The sequence below is a fragment of the Sus scrofa genome, chromosome 4 (assembly GCF_000003025.6).
Source record: "Sus scrofa isolate TJ Tabasco breed Duroc chromosome 4, Sscrofa11.1, whole genome shotgun sequence".
Taxonomy (NCBI): Eukaryota; Metazoa; Chordata; class Mammalia; order Artiodactyla; family Suidae; genus Sus; species Sus scrofa.
The window spans coordinates 106,380,994-106,398,001 of NC_010446.5; the positions used below are offsets into that span (position 1 = coordinate 106,380,994).

The 17,008-nt window shown below is 48.3% G+C and overlaps 1 long non-coding RNA gene across 1 annotated transcript; it reads right to left on the reverse strand.

The window, feature by feature from the left end:
• LOC110260341 lies at positions 746-16,490 on the reverse strand. The gene is made up of 3 exons (XR_002343495.1): positions 16,238-16,490; positions 15,737-15,850; positions 746-1,280 (listed from the first exon to the last, which is right to left on the reverse strand). It is a non-coding gene; the product is annotated as an uncharacterized LOC110260341 (long non-coding RNA).

Here is a 17,008-nt window from a genome sequence, read left to right on the forward strand (position 1 = left end):
GAAGAACTTTCTAACAATCTGAGCTGTCTGACAATATGCCTGCTTCGCAAAGGATGGAGCAGCCGGTCCCTGGGCTTGTTCAAGCCAAGGCAGGCGAGACCCCATATCCTGGGAGACGGTCGATCTAGATGACCTCTTTGTTTCTTTCTCAAATTCTGGGATTCCAACAACAAGAATAGCAACATTGCTAACATCAATGGGGTACAGAATTCATTCTGAGTGTGCATAGAAGAGCCAATCACAGTCTGGATTTTTTTTTTTTTTTTAAGGCAAGTAGACAGTGCCCTAAATCTGTGCTGGTCCCTAACCAGCTCTGAGTTACTAGATCTGCTAAGGCAGGTTGGGGTTGAATGAAGTGAGTCAGGGATGAGTCTGCAAATGGGACTGAGAGTTGAGGATTGAGTCTTAGCCAGAAAGAGGAGTTTTTGGATTTGCAGTGTCCAGGGGGACTGGGGGAGGGATGTCTGACCAGCCCTTGAGTAGGAAGAAGGGAGAAAGAAGTAGAACTAGCCTTTCCAGGTACCACAGTAGAGAGCTGAGCATTTCCAGGGCCTTCCCTGTGCCAGGCCTCATGGTTGCCAGTCCCCAGATTTCTCACCCAGAACCTCTGTTCTCCCTTTACCCACAGCGAAGCGTGAGGTGCTGTGCTGAGCCCTGCAGAGACAGCAGTGATACAGCTGAGTTTGAAATCAGGATGTTTCTTAGTTGTAAGTAGCAACAACAGCAAAACAAACCCTCAAGCTGGTTTAAATATAAAGGGGATTTATTCGTCCAAGTAACTGACACGTCTAAAGGGAGCTCTAGTTTCAGGCAATGCTTGATCCAGGGGCTCAAATCATGTGGCCAGGACTTTGTTTCTTTCTCTCCATGTCCTAGCTCTGCTTGGCTCCATTGCTGGCCAGACTCGCCAGCATCTAATCCTCACCCGCATCTGTCCTGGGTGGCTTCCAGTATCCTAGGAGTCTACATGTGCAGCAGGGGAAAAAGGACAGGGCTCATCATTTCCAGGGGAAGCCTTGAGGTTCCGTCTGATGGGACCCACCTAAGTCACATGTCAGCCCTGAGCCAATCACTGTGACAGGGAGAATGGAGGTGAGGGATGCTGGTTAACTTAAGCTCCACAACTGGAGCCGGGCATAGGTGTCAATTCCACACGAGGCACCAGGCTGATGCAGAAGGAGGTTCCCAGAGGATGTTTGATGAGCTGTTTCTCAGAGGAGAGTAAGTCCTGGGCGGCAAACAGATGCCCAGCTGGCATGGTCCCTGATCTCAGGCAGCCCCTGTAGAAACACCAAATAGATGTGAAGCTGCGATGGTGGTCCCCTATCATAGAAGAAATCTTGGGTGTCCGTAGAGCAGAGACATACCCAGACAGGAAGTGAGGTGGGTAGGGAAGGCTTCCTGGAAGAAGTGGCTTTTGCACTGAGCTGGGAAGCACGAATGGGCTTTAATCAGGTGTTAAGAGGGAAAGATTGTTCTAGGTAGAGGCACAAGCATGTCCGAGCCAGCAGGTGAGGGAGCATGACAAGCTCAGGGACTGAAAGAAAGGCGGTGCAGCAGAAGCAAGGAATGATGGGAGGCCATTGTTTGTTCACAAGGCTATAGCCAGTCCAGCCCTAGAGGCTAAGCCCTCTGCATTGGGGGACAGTCCTGGATTGTCCTCTCCCCACCCCTGACAGACAGCACAGGTGCGTGTGGATGAGGAGGACAGAGACTCAGGCTCAGTTGGGACTCTGGGTTGTCCCAAGATAAAATGTCACAATTTTGTCCAAAACTGGCTTGAGAGTAAATAAATGTCCTGTTAAAGTAGAGACTGAGGCAGGCACTGCATGAATATTTTTCACTGACTATCAAAGTATAAGATGGGACTCTTTAGAGAAAAGGTTCCCATCCCAGGCTGTTCATTAGGATTTCCCAGGGGGCAGCTTTAGAAATGGTCTCATGGTGACGAGGATCCTATGACAGCGGGGCCCGTGCCCTGCAGGTGCCCTGGTGTGGGGCTGCTGCCTTGTTGCTGGGGAGCCAGCCATGAGTGTGGACCATGGAGGCAGAGAGCCATGGGTTCAGACCTCGGCTCTTCCTTTCACTACGTGACTGTCACTAAGTTTCTTCCCCTGTAAAATGATGATAATGAGAGCACCTACCTTGTGGGATCATCATAAGAATTAAATAAAATTACGTTTGTCAATTCCCTAGACTATAATACCCCCCCCAATGGAAAATATTATTACTGTGTTAGAGATGATTTCATTTTTACAAACATTTAAATTCATTCATTCATCCTGGCAACATTTACCGAAAATCCCCTGAATCCCAGGCACTGGGAATACAGTAATGAACAAAACAGACAAAAATCCCTGCCCTTGTGGATCTTACCTTCTAGGTACCGAGACAGGTAATAGACTAACAAAAACATATGCAATTTCAGATAGCGACGGGTGGTCTGAGGAAAATAAAGTAGAATAAGTGGGGAGGGGGAGTAGGGGAGGTTTCAGATGGGGGTGGTCAGAAAAAGCCCTCCTGAGGAGGTGACATCTGAGTCAAGACCCAAGTGATGGGAAGGGAACCATGTGGGCAGTGTTCAAGGCAGGAGGATCAGCTGGCACCAAGGCAGGAGTGGGTTTGGTGTAGAGCAGAAACCTGATGGCTCCTGTGGTTGGAGCAGCAGGAGTCAGGTGGATGGTGGCATAAGGTGTGGGCAGAGGTCAGAATGTGAAATGCAGACATTGCTCTTGGATGAGATGGAAGCTTTGCAGAAATTAGTAATAGCTCTTACTACACTTTCTAAGGACCACTCTGGCTGCTACAGGGGCAAGTGACTGGCACGCGTAGTCCAGGTGACTATGAAAGGATGTGCATACCTTTGTTCTATTCTTGGGGCACCTTCGGTGATCCCCACAGGCCGGTATGTGCATCCTTCTGTAATCCCCTCCCCTTGGATGTGGGCGGGACCTAATGACTCACTTCCATAATATGGCAAAAAGTGATGCGATGTCACTTCAAAGATTAAGGGATAAACAGACTGTGGCTTCCGTTGTGCTCACACTCCTGCTGGCTTGCTTTGTTGTGAGCTCCAAGTGGCGAGGAGCTGGGATCTCCAGCTAAGAGCCAGTGAGGACCTGCCAACAGCCACCTGGGTGATCTTGGAAGCAGATCCTCTTCCACCTGAGCCTGGGGACGACTGCACCCCTGGCCAACATCTTGAAACCACCCTTGTGAGAAGGACCCTGCCAAACCACACTTGGGGATTCCTGGCCCGCAGCAACTATGAGAATATAAAAATTGGTTGTATTAAGTTACTAAGTTTGGGGCCAGTTTGTTACATAGCAAATGATAGCTAATATACGTGGCATGAATAAGTACAATACGAACCTGGTGTAGCCAATTGGGAGTGTGAGCGTTACAACAGAATCACGGTGAGTTCTTCCCTCAGATATGTCAGGCTCCCATGCCTCCTTCAGATCTGCAGTCAATGGCATCTTTTCACTGAGGGCCCTCTGGAGCCACTCTTTAATGACTGACTTGCTTTTTAGGGCTGCACCTGCAGCATATGGAAGTTCCCAGGCTAGGGGTCAAATCGAAGCTACAGCTGCTGGCCTATACCACAGCCACAGCAATGCGGGATCCAAGCTGCGCCTGCGACCTACACTGCAGCTCACAGCAACTCCGGATCCTTAACCCACTGAGTGAGGCCAGAGATCAAACCCACATCCTCATGGATACTAGCTGGGTTTGTTACCCCTTAGCCACAACAGGACCTCCCATGGAGCACCCTTTAGAAACTGGCACCCCCACCTCTACACTCTTCTGCTTTCTTGTCACCTTTTGACACACTATACATCTGACTTATTTTATTACCTACCTCTCCTGCCCTATCAGCTCTACAATGTAGTTTCCACATGAGCAGGGATTTTTCGGCTGTTTAATCACCACTGTATTCCCAGTGCCTAGAAGTCCGTATCATACCTGGAACATAGTAGGTGCTCAAAAACACCTGTTCCTACATTTACTTCAGTGCCTGAGCCGGGGAGGTGGGAACAAAAGGAACAGCTCGAGTTGGCTAGAGACTTTAGCCTTCTGTTCAACAGTACTCCACGTGCACAAAGAACAAAGGGCATCAATGAAAGCAAACAACAGGCTCTGAGAGGCAGGGAGAATTCCAGAACATAGAAGATGAGCAGCAAGAGAAGATGTGCAAAAGATGAGGAAATGAAAGGGTTGTCTGGAGAAGCAGGATCTGAGGGCAGAGCGCACTACACAGAACAAAGCTCTCTTTGCGGCAGGTCGTCTTGGCACAGTGTCCCCCTGCCACTGTCACAGTGGTGGATTGTGATCGGTCCCGAGTAACTCCGCTGGCTAAGTGGGTGTGTTGTCGGGTTATGGCATCGGATAGAGTCTTGAACTGGCTACTACGCTCCGTGGTATTTGTTCATTATGTAAGCTCCCGCCTTCCCACTTTTACATAGGAAAATGAACTCCTGCTTTTTTGAAATAGTGTTAGGGGAAAGGAAAAAGGAGTTAGGGAAAATGATGCATGTCCCAGTGGAGAGTCCGCGAGGGAGCAGAGGTTCAGATGCTTACCCTTTAGTCTTTTGACTGAACATGGTTGATTTCCATTTGGGGGATGGTCAGGGCGAATTTCCTCCATTCACAACCCTGGTAAACTTTTCTTTAGGCTCCTTAGAAACTTAGTTTCCCCATCCCACAGCATCTGTTTCAGGATAGGCTGCTGCCAGCCTCTAACGTATGTAAATTCTAAAAGGTTGTCCCTTCCGTGTGGACACACTCCACTAGCATATGGCTTAGTGAAGAGCTGCTGCTTTGGGGCAAAAAACAAACAGACAAACAAAACAAAACACCCCTTCCTGCAGGCCTGGGATTCAGCCCTACTTGCCTCCTCGGCTGGGCACCTCTGCACGTGCATAAACTCACATGCATACACGAGTGACCCGGTCTTCCAGGTCTCTCTTTCCCTCACCTACAAATGTGAAATACTCGAAAAATAAAACCCTAACCGTGTGAAGCCAAAGGGGGAGCTTGAATGGAGTTGTTCAAGAAGTGGCCTATATCTATACTTCCTTCCAAAGGGATCAGATCCAGCCCAGAAGCAATGCTTGATACCAAGAATTCCAGTTCCTAACCCAGCCCACCATTGAGGCAGTTGAGCAGAAGGAAGCAGATGCAAATGATGGAGCAGAAGAACACATGCAAGTAGAGAAAGGAGCCCTTTGTGGGTTACAACTAAGGGACAAGAGGCATTTTGCAGAACACATTGGAAAAGGCAACCTCCCTGGATATCAATTGATATGACCTTTGTTATCTAAAATCCAAACTTTGAGAGATTACAGATATAGAGATTGAGAATTCTCTGCAATGAATATCGAGAGCCTTGCTACGAGAACCCATCACCTGAACCAGAATGAGTCAAGAATGAGGCAGAAAGGAAGAAGCTGTGGCTCAGTGGTAATGAACCTGACTAGTAACCATGAGGATGCAGGTTTGATCCGTGGCCTTGCTCAGTGGGTTAAGGATCTGGTGCTGCCATGAGCTGTAATGTAGGTCACAGACATGGCTAGGATTTGGCACTGCTGTGGCTGTAGCTGTGGTGTAGGCTGGCAACTGCAGCTCCAGATTCAACCCCTAGCCTGGGAGCTTCCACATGCTGCACATTTGGGCCTAAAAAGCAAAAAAAAAAAAAAAAAAAAAAAAAAAAGACTTTTAAAGATCAGCTAGGCCTGGATAACAGAAAATCAACCAACTCCTCACATTCTTACTTTGGAAGGAGTGAAAGTCAATATCAAACTCAGCTGCAGTTTTCCCAAGTTAACAGTAAAGTTTAGGTAGTTCTCATCCCAGAATGCGAGACGCAGCCATTCTCAATCAACCTCTTCATGGAAGTCTAAATTAGAGAACTCCTCCAAGTATTTTCATAGATGGGATCCGCCTGGGAGAAGCGCGCCACCTAAGCACCGCTGGCCGGATCCTGGGGTCCAGAGTGGGTGGGACAGGGATCACAGCCTCCCTCAGGGGACTCCGCCTCAGCCAGCCCGCTCTGTGCCCAGAAGGGCTGCACGTTGGAATGATGTGACATGTGGCTGCTGGCCGGGCTGGCTTTCATGTAGCCATCTGTGTGACAGTCTCCACCAAGCCGTCTTTGTGCACACCACCGTGTGGCATCGATGACCCAGCACGTTCCGGTGTGTGCCTTGCGGCCAGCCTGGGGTAACTCCTGGGAGCCCTAGCGTTGCTACCAGCCAGCTCCCCATGCGGGTCTGTCTTTGCCTGTCTCAAGCCTCTGGTAGCTGTGGGGGTTAGGATGGGAAGAAGTCAAGGACTAATAAAATTTGAGTAAGAACTCATGTGTCTCAAGAATGAAATAATGCCATTTGTGGCAACATGGATGCAACGAGAGATTCTCATACTAAGTGAAGTAAGAAAGATAAAGACAAACACCATGTGACATCACTAATATGTGGAATCTAAAATATGATGCAGATGAACTTATCTACAAAACAGAAACAGACTCATAGACCTAGAGAGCAGACTTGTGGTTGCCAAAGGGGGAAGAGGGTGGGGGCGAGCTGGATTGGGAATGCGGCATTAACGGGTACAAACTACTGTATATAAAATAGACAGACAACAAAGACCTACTGTGTAGCACGGGAACTATGCTCAATATCCTGTAATAAATCATGATGGAAAAGAATATATATATATAGTGTGTGTGTGTAACTGGGTCACTTTGCTCTACATCAGAAACTAACACAACACTGTAAATCAACTATACCTCAATTGGAAAAAAAAAAAGAATAAAAAGGGTTAGGTTTCTAGGAAAGGAGAAGGTAGAACCAATGATACCAAAATCTTTCCTCCTGGTAAAGTTGTCTTTGTCTTCTCACTCTCCTTTCAATGCCTTGCCCCCACCTCCTCTGGAGGAACAGTATCACTCCCTTTGCACTTCACAAAGCACCTTTTGATAGCTCAGAACCCCTGGCCTTGATCTGTGTATCATTACAGAGTTCTATGACTTAGGGTTAATTTTTTCCCCCCATTTTTGGCTGCCCCTTGGCATATGGCGTTCCCAGGCTAGCGATCAGATCCAAGCTGCAGCAGCGATGGATCCTTAACCCACTGTGCCAGTCCAGGATCAAACCCGCAGCCCAGCACTCCCAAGATGCCGCCGATCCCATTGCACCACAGCAGGAACTCTGCCCTCAGGTTATTTATTTTATTATATTTTGGTCTACACCATAGCCACTGCAAGGCCAGATCCAAGCCACGTGTGCAACTGACACAACTCACGGTAACACCAGATCCTTAACCCACTGAGTGAGGCCAGGGCACAAACCCACAACCTCATGATTCCTAGTGGGATTCATTTCTGCTGCACCATGACGGGAACCCCCTTCAGGTAATTCTTAATATCTGCTCTATTATGCTAGGTGTAGGGAAAGCAATCTGATTAAATTCCAAAATGCTCACCACTGATTGGTGAGATTTTTAAATGGTCGTAAGCACTCCTTTTCTGCCAGCATTAAGGGCCTTTCTGACAGCTCTGGCAATGCATTGTACAATGCCAGCTATGACAGTGCTGCATTATTCTTATTTGCGTGTGTGTGTGTATGTGTGTATAATACTGCAAATAATCCTTTTTTTGACTACAACTCAGCTTGCATCCCATCACTCCTTCTTCCCTTCCTCTCCCCTCTTCTTCCCACTTCTGAATGTTCCTTTTTTGAAATTACACCAGGTGGATGTTTCTTTTGACATTTATTCTGCCAGAGAAGGAATCACCTGTCACTTTTGACTTCCAAAACTTACCGGAATTTGATTCTGGGGCCGATTACTGCCTCCTTATCCTTGCTTTTTTTGTTTGTTTCGAATGACAGAATAGCTCAGCTCTAGTTTTCGTTCTCTTTTTCCAACAATTTTTTAATTGCGTAGAAAATGTATAACAAACTTTTGGGGGGGGGGCTGCATCTGAGGCATGTGGAGTTTCCCTGGCTAGGAGTCAAATTAGAGCTGCAGCTGCCAGCCACAGCCACAGCCATAGCAACACCAGATCTGAGCCGCACCTGCGACCTGCACCACAGCTCTCGGCAACGCCAGATCCTTAACCCACTGAGCGTGGCCAGGGATCCAACCCGCGTCGTCATGGATACTCTTTGGGTTCATTACTGCTGAGCCACAGGTGGAACTCCCAATAACATAAAATGGACCCTCTTAACCATTTAAAAATATGCAGTTCAATGGTGTCAACTGTATTCACACTGGTGTGCAACAGCTCTCTAGAACCCTTTCATCTCACAGCACTGAAACTCCACACCCACGGAACTCCCACTTCCCTTCCCTCCAGCCCCGGCCACTCTCCTTCTATTTTCTGTCTCCATGAGTCTGACCACTTTAGAGACCTCATGTAAGTGGAATCACACAGTATTTGTCTTTCTGTGACAAAATACTAATACTTCCCTTTAGCATAATGTCCTCAAAGACGTTACACTGGAGGACGTCACTGTAGTATAACATTACCTGGACATTAAGTCCACATTGTAGAGTGGGTCCCAATTGCCTTCCTTTTTAAGGCTGAATTATACTCCCTTGTCTATACGTCACATTTTCTTTATCCAGTCATCCATCATCGGACATGCAGGCTGCTTCTTCTTCTTCACTATTGTTAATGATGCTGCCATGAACAAGGCTGTGTGATCTGGTTCTCTCTCTTATACTACAAGTACGTTAAAAATATCCAGAAAGCAAAATGAACTGAAAGAATAAAGCAATAAAGCTCTACTTTGCCACAATGGAAAAAAAAAAAAAAAAAAAAAAAACCTGCTGCCTACTTTGTCACTCACTCTGGAAGCTGCTTGCTAGGGTGAAAGTTATTTTGCATAAAATTACCTATTAACTCAAAGCTTTCAACTCTATTTAAAGCTCCACTTTAAAGCTGGAGGTTTTTTTTTTTAGCCCTTCAGAAGTTTGTTTTTTTTTTTTTTTTTTTTTTGGTTGGTCTTTTTGCCATTTCTTGGGCTGCTCCTGCGGCATATGGAGGTTCCCAGGCTAGGGGTCTAATTGGAGCCGTAGCCACCGGCCTACACCAGAGCCACAGCAACACGGGATCTGAGCCGTGTCTGCGACCTACACCACAGATCACGGCAACGCCGGATCGTTAACCCACTGAGCAAGGGCAGGGACCGAACCCGCAACCTCATGGTTCCTAGTCAGATTCATTAACCACTGCACCACGACGGGAACTCCCAGAAGTTTTTATAATGTGAAAGTACTCAGAAATGTCTCCAGTCATCTGGGATCTCTAGAACACCTTATTCTAGAACAAGAGTGTCCATCCTATAATTCACACTGATATGCCAGGGAACATTGAGCAGCTTTAGCTTTTAAAACTAATAGACATTTACTTGGTGGACTCGAAAGTACCTATTGAGAAGGCATTTGCAGGCAGGGGTCTTCCCTCAAAGTCGATAATTCTCAACCGTTTCTCCAGTAGGGCATACAGGCAAGAAAAATCCCCCCCACCAATGCCAAGGTCATGACAAAGTCATGCCCGCTGGTTTTAGCATTACGTCTCCCCCACTCGAGAAAGCATCCAATACAAGTGAACACAATGGATATTGTTATAGGAATAACCTTGAATTTTCTCTGATTTCTTTTAAAGGATAAATCGTTTACAAATTCCAGTATTTAACCATTAATAAAACAAATCATTTGCAAGGCACCTTACAAGTGAGTTATCACACTGGTGTGACCACTGGCGGTTGAACAACTTTTGCTTGAAGTGGCTTATTCTGCATATTATGTATTTGGCCTTGGAAGAGGTAAGAAGAGGCAGGTGTGCTTGTGGCTCCCCAGTTCTTTCCTTACAGCCAGGAAAAGGCAGAGAAGGAGGAATTGAGCAGGGCAACAAGTTCCTTGAGAGTCTGGGTGTCTCAAACTCACTCTCAGGCTCCCTGCAACTTCGGTTATTTTGGAAGCGCTGAAAATTTTTTGGTAAAAATCAACCAAATCAACCTGGCACAGATATGGGTTGACCATAGACCCGAGTGATGTAAACAAATGGTCAGCAGGTCATTCTAAGAGCTATCTACTAGGTGGTACTTTTCCCTCCAGAACAGGTGTTTCTGGCATCACATGCACATTGATGGAACAAGGAGAGAGGGGGAGGAGGCCGTGGGCAGTGCCCTGTGGCAACCGCACATGAGGAGGAGCACCCTGGCCTCTACCGGCCCGAGGGGCTGGTGACGGAGGCCCAGGTTGCCTCAACCTCATCCTGCAGGAGGAAGATGCCAGGACCCAGCCTTAAATCCCTTCATAGACATTATTCCCCCAGTGACTTCCAAGTAGTCTACTAGTCAAGGCTTTGGGTTATGGATGTCAGGAACCCAACTCTGTACTTTTTTTTTTTTTTTTTTACTTTTATAATTATTTGTATTTTTTCCATTCTAGCTGGTTTACAGTGTTCTGTCAATTTTTTACTGCACAGCAAGGGGACCCAGTCACACATACAGGTATACATTCTTTTTCCTCACATTACCATGCTCCATCATAAGTGACTAGATACAGTTCCCTGTCCAACTCTGTACTTAAAACACAGAAGGGAATTTACTGACTTGGCTAACAGAAAACTGAGAGGGTCATGTGCTCTCCAACAGAGTTGCAACCAAAACTTACATTATTTAATTAAGGCTCTCTTTCTTAACCTCAGCTATTTCTACCTGGATTCATTCTTTGGACAGCCCATTCCCACATGGTAGGAGGGTCTGCCTACTGCACCCCATACTCCATCCTCCCAGTTAGCAGCTCCAGGGAGGATGTAGGTTCAATCCCTGGCCTCACTCAGTGGATTAAGAATTCAGCATTGCTCTGAACTGTGGTGTAGGTCACAGATGCGCCTCAGATCTGGCGTTGCTGTGACTGTGGTGTAGGCCGGCAGCTGCAGCTTCAATTTGACCCATGGTCTGGGAATTTCCATATGCCACAGATGTGGCCATAAATTTTTAAATTTCTAAAAATTAAAAAAAAGAAAATGAAACATCTGATTGACCAGCTTGAATCAAACTCTGTGGCCAGAGGGATGAAATTCTCCAAGTGGACAGACCTGGGTCACATGTCTCCCCTATGACAGAGAGGACGAAGCAGCTCCAGAAGAAAAATAATTCATCTTTCTCACTCGTCCCATCAGAAAAATCTGATAGAGGAGTTCCCGCTGTGGCTCAGCAGGTTAAGAACTGGAATTGGACCCCTAGCCTGGGAACCTCCATATGCCATGGGTGTGGCCCTAAAAAAGAAACAAAAAACAAACAAACAAAAAAACCCCTATTTTGCAGATGAGAAAATTAAGGATCAGATTTGTTAAATACCTCACCTAAGGTCACAGAACCAGGAAGTTGCAGAGCTTGGTCCAATCAGAGTTACAGCTGCCGGCCTCCGCCAGAGCCACAGCAAATCCAGATCCAAGCCACATCTGCCACCTACACCACAGCTCACGGCAACACCAGATCTTTAATCCACTGAGCAAGGCCAGGGATCGAACCAGCAACCTCATGGTTCCTAGTCAGATTCATTTCTGCTGTGCCACAACAGGAACTGCCAAAATGGGTTTAACAATCTATTTGAGGAAATCTGATGTCTTCGTCTGTCTGGAATCCCTTCCTGACCCACTTCTTTCCTGTGGATTAATCTATGTCATGGGATTCAAGCAGGTTGACCCCCCCAACTTTGTCAACCAGAATGACAAGCGCCAAGTATGTGGAGCCGGAATAAGGGGGCCCCTGGGCATGCTGGGACAGATTCGATAAAAAACTGCACTGAGATGTGGTTCAAGACTGGCGTTCAGGAGTTCCCTGGTGGCTCAGTGGTTAAGGATCTGGCACTATAATGGCTGTGGCTCTGGTTACCACTGCAGAGCAGGTTTGATCCCTGGCCTGGGAACTTCCACATGCCATGGGCGTGGTCAAAAATTTTTTTTAAAACCAGCCTGGTCTTCAGAGGGCTGGGCACCTGATTCATTTCGGCATCACTTACCCCAGCACAGGGCATGGCCCGTCTCTAGCTGCTCACCGAGAGAGTACTAAAAGGACAGAAACCTCCCCTGCTTCCTTGCGGCTCTTGCCCCCAGGGTTGCAGGGCTGGCCGGCAGGGCTCAGACAGGACAGGACATGGGTACCTGCAAGACGCTACTCCCGCGGTCCCCTCTACTCCCTGCACAGTGGCTTAAGGAGCCGAGGCAGGGCAGGATTGCTGAGCAAGGTACGGGGGCTTCTCCTGCCCTCTTCCCTCCCTCCCCTCAATCCCCAAACTGTCTCTGTCCCTTTGATGTCTTTGCAGCCCAGATTAACAGTTGTCAGTATGAAGGAACTCTGACTTCCAGCATGAAGTCATTTTTCATAGGCACAGCTGGTGCCTGCTGGGTCCCCTCCTGATGTTGCTTCAGGAGCAAAGTGATTGGGGCTGCAGTGTTAGGAACAGGCTGTCGAGTGGTAACAGCACATTAATTTTGAGTGTGTGCAGAGGTACAAGTGGCATTTCTGAGCATAGACATTTTGTTCATATAGAATTAAGGCTGTGACAGCTTCCACTCGCCGTCCGTCTTCATTCACGGCGGTTTGTGGAGCAATGCAGGGCTGTCTGCAACAGCCTGGTGCCCATGACAGGATCTATGAGATACAGGGCTCTACAAAGTTCAAAGGGTGCCTCGGAATCATCAGATCATAGACTGAGAAGGGGCCGTGGGTCTGGTCTAAGCCCAGAGCCGTGCTTTATGGTGTGGCTGACCACAAAAGCCAAAGACAGAAAGGGAAAGGGCACAGGCTTTGTGCCAAAGCAAGGAGGACCCAGGGCTTCTGACTACCACCCAAGTGCTTCCTCTGCACAGAATCCCTATCGAGGACCTGTATGGCCTAGAATCTTTTCCCCTGAACTCTGTCTACCAAAGGGACAGGAGCCCAGGAAGTTAGCTCCACCTCGGGCTGGGCCACACCAAGCTTCCAGGAATCCAAGTCTGGATGATTCAATTGCTCTGAAGCATCTTGGTCAAGCCCTGTCCACAGTGCCCCACTCACTGGATGGCAGGACCACATCCGTCCACTACCCTCCTCCTTCCTCACCTGTTCCTCCAGCTCCCTTCCCTATTCTGTCTTCAGGAAAGCACACAGCACTGTGGAGAACAGTTTGGAGGTTCCTCAAAAAACTAAAATTAGAGCTACCCTATGACCCAGCCATCCAACTCCTGGGCATATATCTGGAAAGGACAAAAACTCTACTTCAAAGAGATACACGCAGTGTTCATTATGGCACTAGTTACAATAGCCAAGACATGGCAGCAACCTAAATGTCCATCAACAGATGGAATGGATGATGAATGTGGTACATATATACAACGGAGTACTACTCAGCCATAAAAAAGAATGAAATACTGCTTTTTGCAGCAACATGGATGCAACTAGAGATACTCTTACTAAGTAAAGTAAATCAGGCAAAGGCAAATATCATATGATATGGCTTATATGTGGAATCTAAAAAAATGATATGAATGCATTTATTTACAAAGCAGAAATAGACTTACAGACATAGAAACCTTATGGTTACCAAAGGGAAGGGGATAAATTAGGAATTAGGGATTAACATATACACACCACTACATATAAAATAAACAGCAAGTCCTACTATACAACACAGGGAACTATATTCAATAGCTTATGAGAACCTATAATGGAAAATAATCTGAAAAATTATATATAAATAAAACAGAATCACAGGGCTGTACACCTGAAACATTGTAAAATCAACTGTACGTCCATAAAAAAATAAAATGAGAAAGCACACAGCTCTACTCCCGACAGGCTGGACGGGGGCCCTGCCCCAGAAGCCTTCCTTCTTAGAGCTGGAGGGCATCTCAGAAATCAACCAGTCCTGTGCCCCCCGGAAGAAACTGGGGCCAAGAGGACCAGCCTAAGGTGACATGGTGGGGGAATAACTGGCTGAAACCTAGGACTCTGGGACTGAAGAGCCAGCACCCTCTAAGTGGGGTTCCTCCAAATGGGGCCTAGGAACCAATGGGCTCAGCTCGGCTGGGAATCTTGCTGAAAATGCAGAGTTCTGAGGCCCACCCCAGACGGACCAGGTCAGAACCAGTGGGGTGGGGACCAGGAATCTGCTTCTGATGAGCCACTTCCTTTGAGAAGCACTGAGGCATGTGTGACAATCGGTTGGGAAGGGTGTTGCAAATAATTTGTTACTAATAATACTAAAAGCACTCAATTTGGGGCATCATTTCCTTTTTGAACAGAACAGACACAATAGCATGGCTCTCCCACACTTGCATAATGATGAGCTCCCTTGACCAGCAGAGAAAGTGACGGCGCTCCAGCCGCCCCGCGGAAGAGACACGTGCCCTAGAGCCTGCGTGGTTCCGCACCCTGGGACCAGACCCCTTGCCTGTATTAGGGCCGCCGCTAAGTGGATATCTGGGGGAGCGGACCAGGGCATCTGCTTTGGAGCGAAGCAGAGCTGGGGGTGCATCCAAGCTCCACTGCTCACCAGCTGTCCGTCACATCCCTTGGCGTCTCTCCGTTTTCTCGCATGTAAATTGGGAGCAGTTCCTACCCCGAGGGTTGCAGTGAAGATTCAACTAAAACATCCTAATGCATGTGTATTGGAACAAAACAAAGACACAGAGCGCAGGCCCCCTCCTGCTCGCCCCCCCCCCCACACACACACACCTCCCACAGCCTGTGACAGGGCCTCTGCCATTGCCACCTGGCTTGTCCCCCTTCCCCAGCAGAGCAGAAAGACCCTTATGGCTGAGATTCTTGAAGAACTACATGTTATCCATCCATATATTCACTGGTATAAATAGACCTATAAATAAAATACCTTCCGCCCGTAATGTAAGTGAATATTCGTAAAATGTCTTAAAAAGCAGTATTTTGATTTTTATTTTTTTAACAGATGTCAATGTAGTGTCTCTTTTTTTTTGTTTTGTTTTTTTTTGTTTGTTTGTTTTTTCCTTTTTTGGCTGCCCAGCAGCACGTGGAGTTCCCAGGCCAGGGGGGATCAGATCCGAGCCATGGTTGTGACCTAAGCCACAGGGGCGGGGCAACACCAGATCCTGAACCTGCTGTGCCAGGCCGGGGATTGAACCTGTGTCCCAGCACAACCCAAACACCGCCTGCCTGTCCTGCTGCACAACAGTGGGAACGCCTCAATGTCGTTCAACCCTTCCACATTAAAAGCTAATATGCAGACAGAAATTACAGGCCTTCAACAAACATGAATATTCATCAAACCTCATTGCCATCAACTATATACAGTAATCTGGGCACATGGTCAAATCAGCAGGGACCACAGTCGAATCAGACCAAGGGCCTTTTCCTGGGTTCTTAACTGGCTGGCTGATGGTATCCCAAAGGTCACCGAGCAAGTTTAAGCATACAATTCCACATCAGGAGGGAAGAAGTTCCCCTTGGGAGAATGTAAAAATTGCACTTAACACAGCGCCCCAGCCCCCGCCCCACCTACCTGGCGGGCCACCCCAGGAAGCCTCAACAAAGGGAAGAGACAGCACCATCCTGGTCACGGGCCGTCTTTCCGGCTCCGACCTTCCCTCTGGGCGGCCTCCTCCCCGCTCTATCACAGAAGTTTCTGCCCTGCCCTGCATCCACTCTGGTGAGAACAGAGGCGGGCAGGGCATCAGGTGGGAGGATGGAAGAAATAAAAGACTCACCCCTGGCTCTTGAGAAGCTTCCAGCCAAGCAGAGAAAGAATGCTAAGCCCAATCATTTCTTGCATCTTCGCTTTAATGCAGTTCCACTTGGTTCTGGTCGGTGGCCGCTCCCGTCTGGCAAGGAGAGAGCAGGGAGCAGCTCGTTGGGGCTTCCAGCAGGCCAGCAAAGCTGAGTCCCACACAAGCCCCCCACTCCCACCTTCCTGCACAGTGCGCTTAGCTCCCCACCTAATGGGCAGCTCTGTCTCCATTTCAATGTATGGATAGGCGAGCTTTCACTAATGACATGCGGCAAGAAACGACGTTTCTTAGTCCCGGCACATGGGCCTCATTAAGTCCTGTAGTTTGTGTGACATCTCAAGAAGAAACCACCTCTTTTGCAGCGCGTCACCCTCGCACAAATACTGGGTAGGGGCCCCATGGGGGCCACACCTCACTGCACAACGGAAGAAACACATTCTCAACAAGCCAAGAAATGGGAATAATGAGAGAGCTCCATACCGGATCCATCCGCCTCAGGGCACTGGCGAAGGGAGAGGGGACCGTGGCTCCGCGTACACCCAGAGCATCGGGAGTGGCCCGGGCAGAGGAGCTCCCAGGCTTTGACCGCCGGTGACCGACCCCGGAGAGAAGCTTTATAAATAGCGTCTGCTCCCCCAGCCTGCAGACTGTGCCTCTGACTGTGGGTCCGAGGCCCTCTCTCCACCTGTCGGCAAAGAAGCTCATTAGCGCTTGCGAGTCTCCCATCAAAGGTGGCGCTTGTTAAAATTTGTAGGAATCAGGCTGCTTTAATTATCCATGCCAGGGGGTGGGGTCCTTGGGGCAAGGACGCTTTCTTTAAAGTGCAGGTTATCTGGATGGGAGTGGATGGTGGTGGAAGGCCTGGGAGATGATTAGAACCGGTTGGGCGATGGGAGTCATGCTGGGATAGCGGTAGAGGAGAGCTGGCTTTCTAAGCAGCCTTTGCTTGTCAATTATTTAATCCCTTGGATGTACACAGCCTCATAGGTAGAGGCAACCCAGAGTTATATACTTGGAAACCACAGGGAGCGGGGCTTGGATTAGACTCTTAAACCTGGCCTGTGCGGTAAGAGGAGAGAGGCCGTTGCTCCCGGGCAGGCAGGGGGCTTCGCGGGGGCTCAGGCTGGGCTGTGTCTTTCCCGTCGACATCTCCCTTCCCAAGAACCCCCTGTAGCTGAGTTGGCCCAGCCTTCCCCAGCTGTGCCTGGAGAAAGTGGGGGACGCATTCCAAGGGAGCTGAAGCCCCTACCC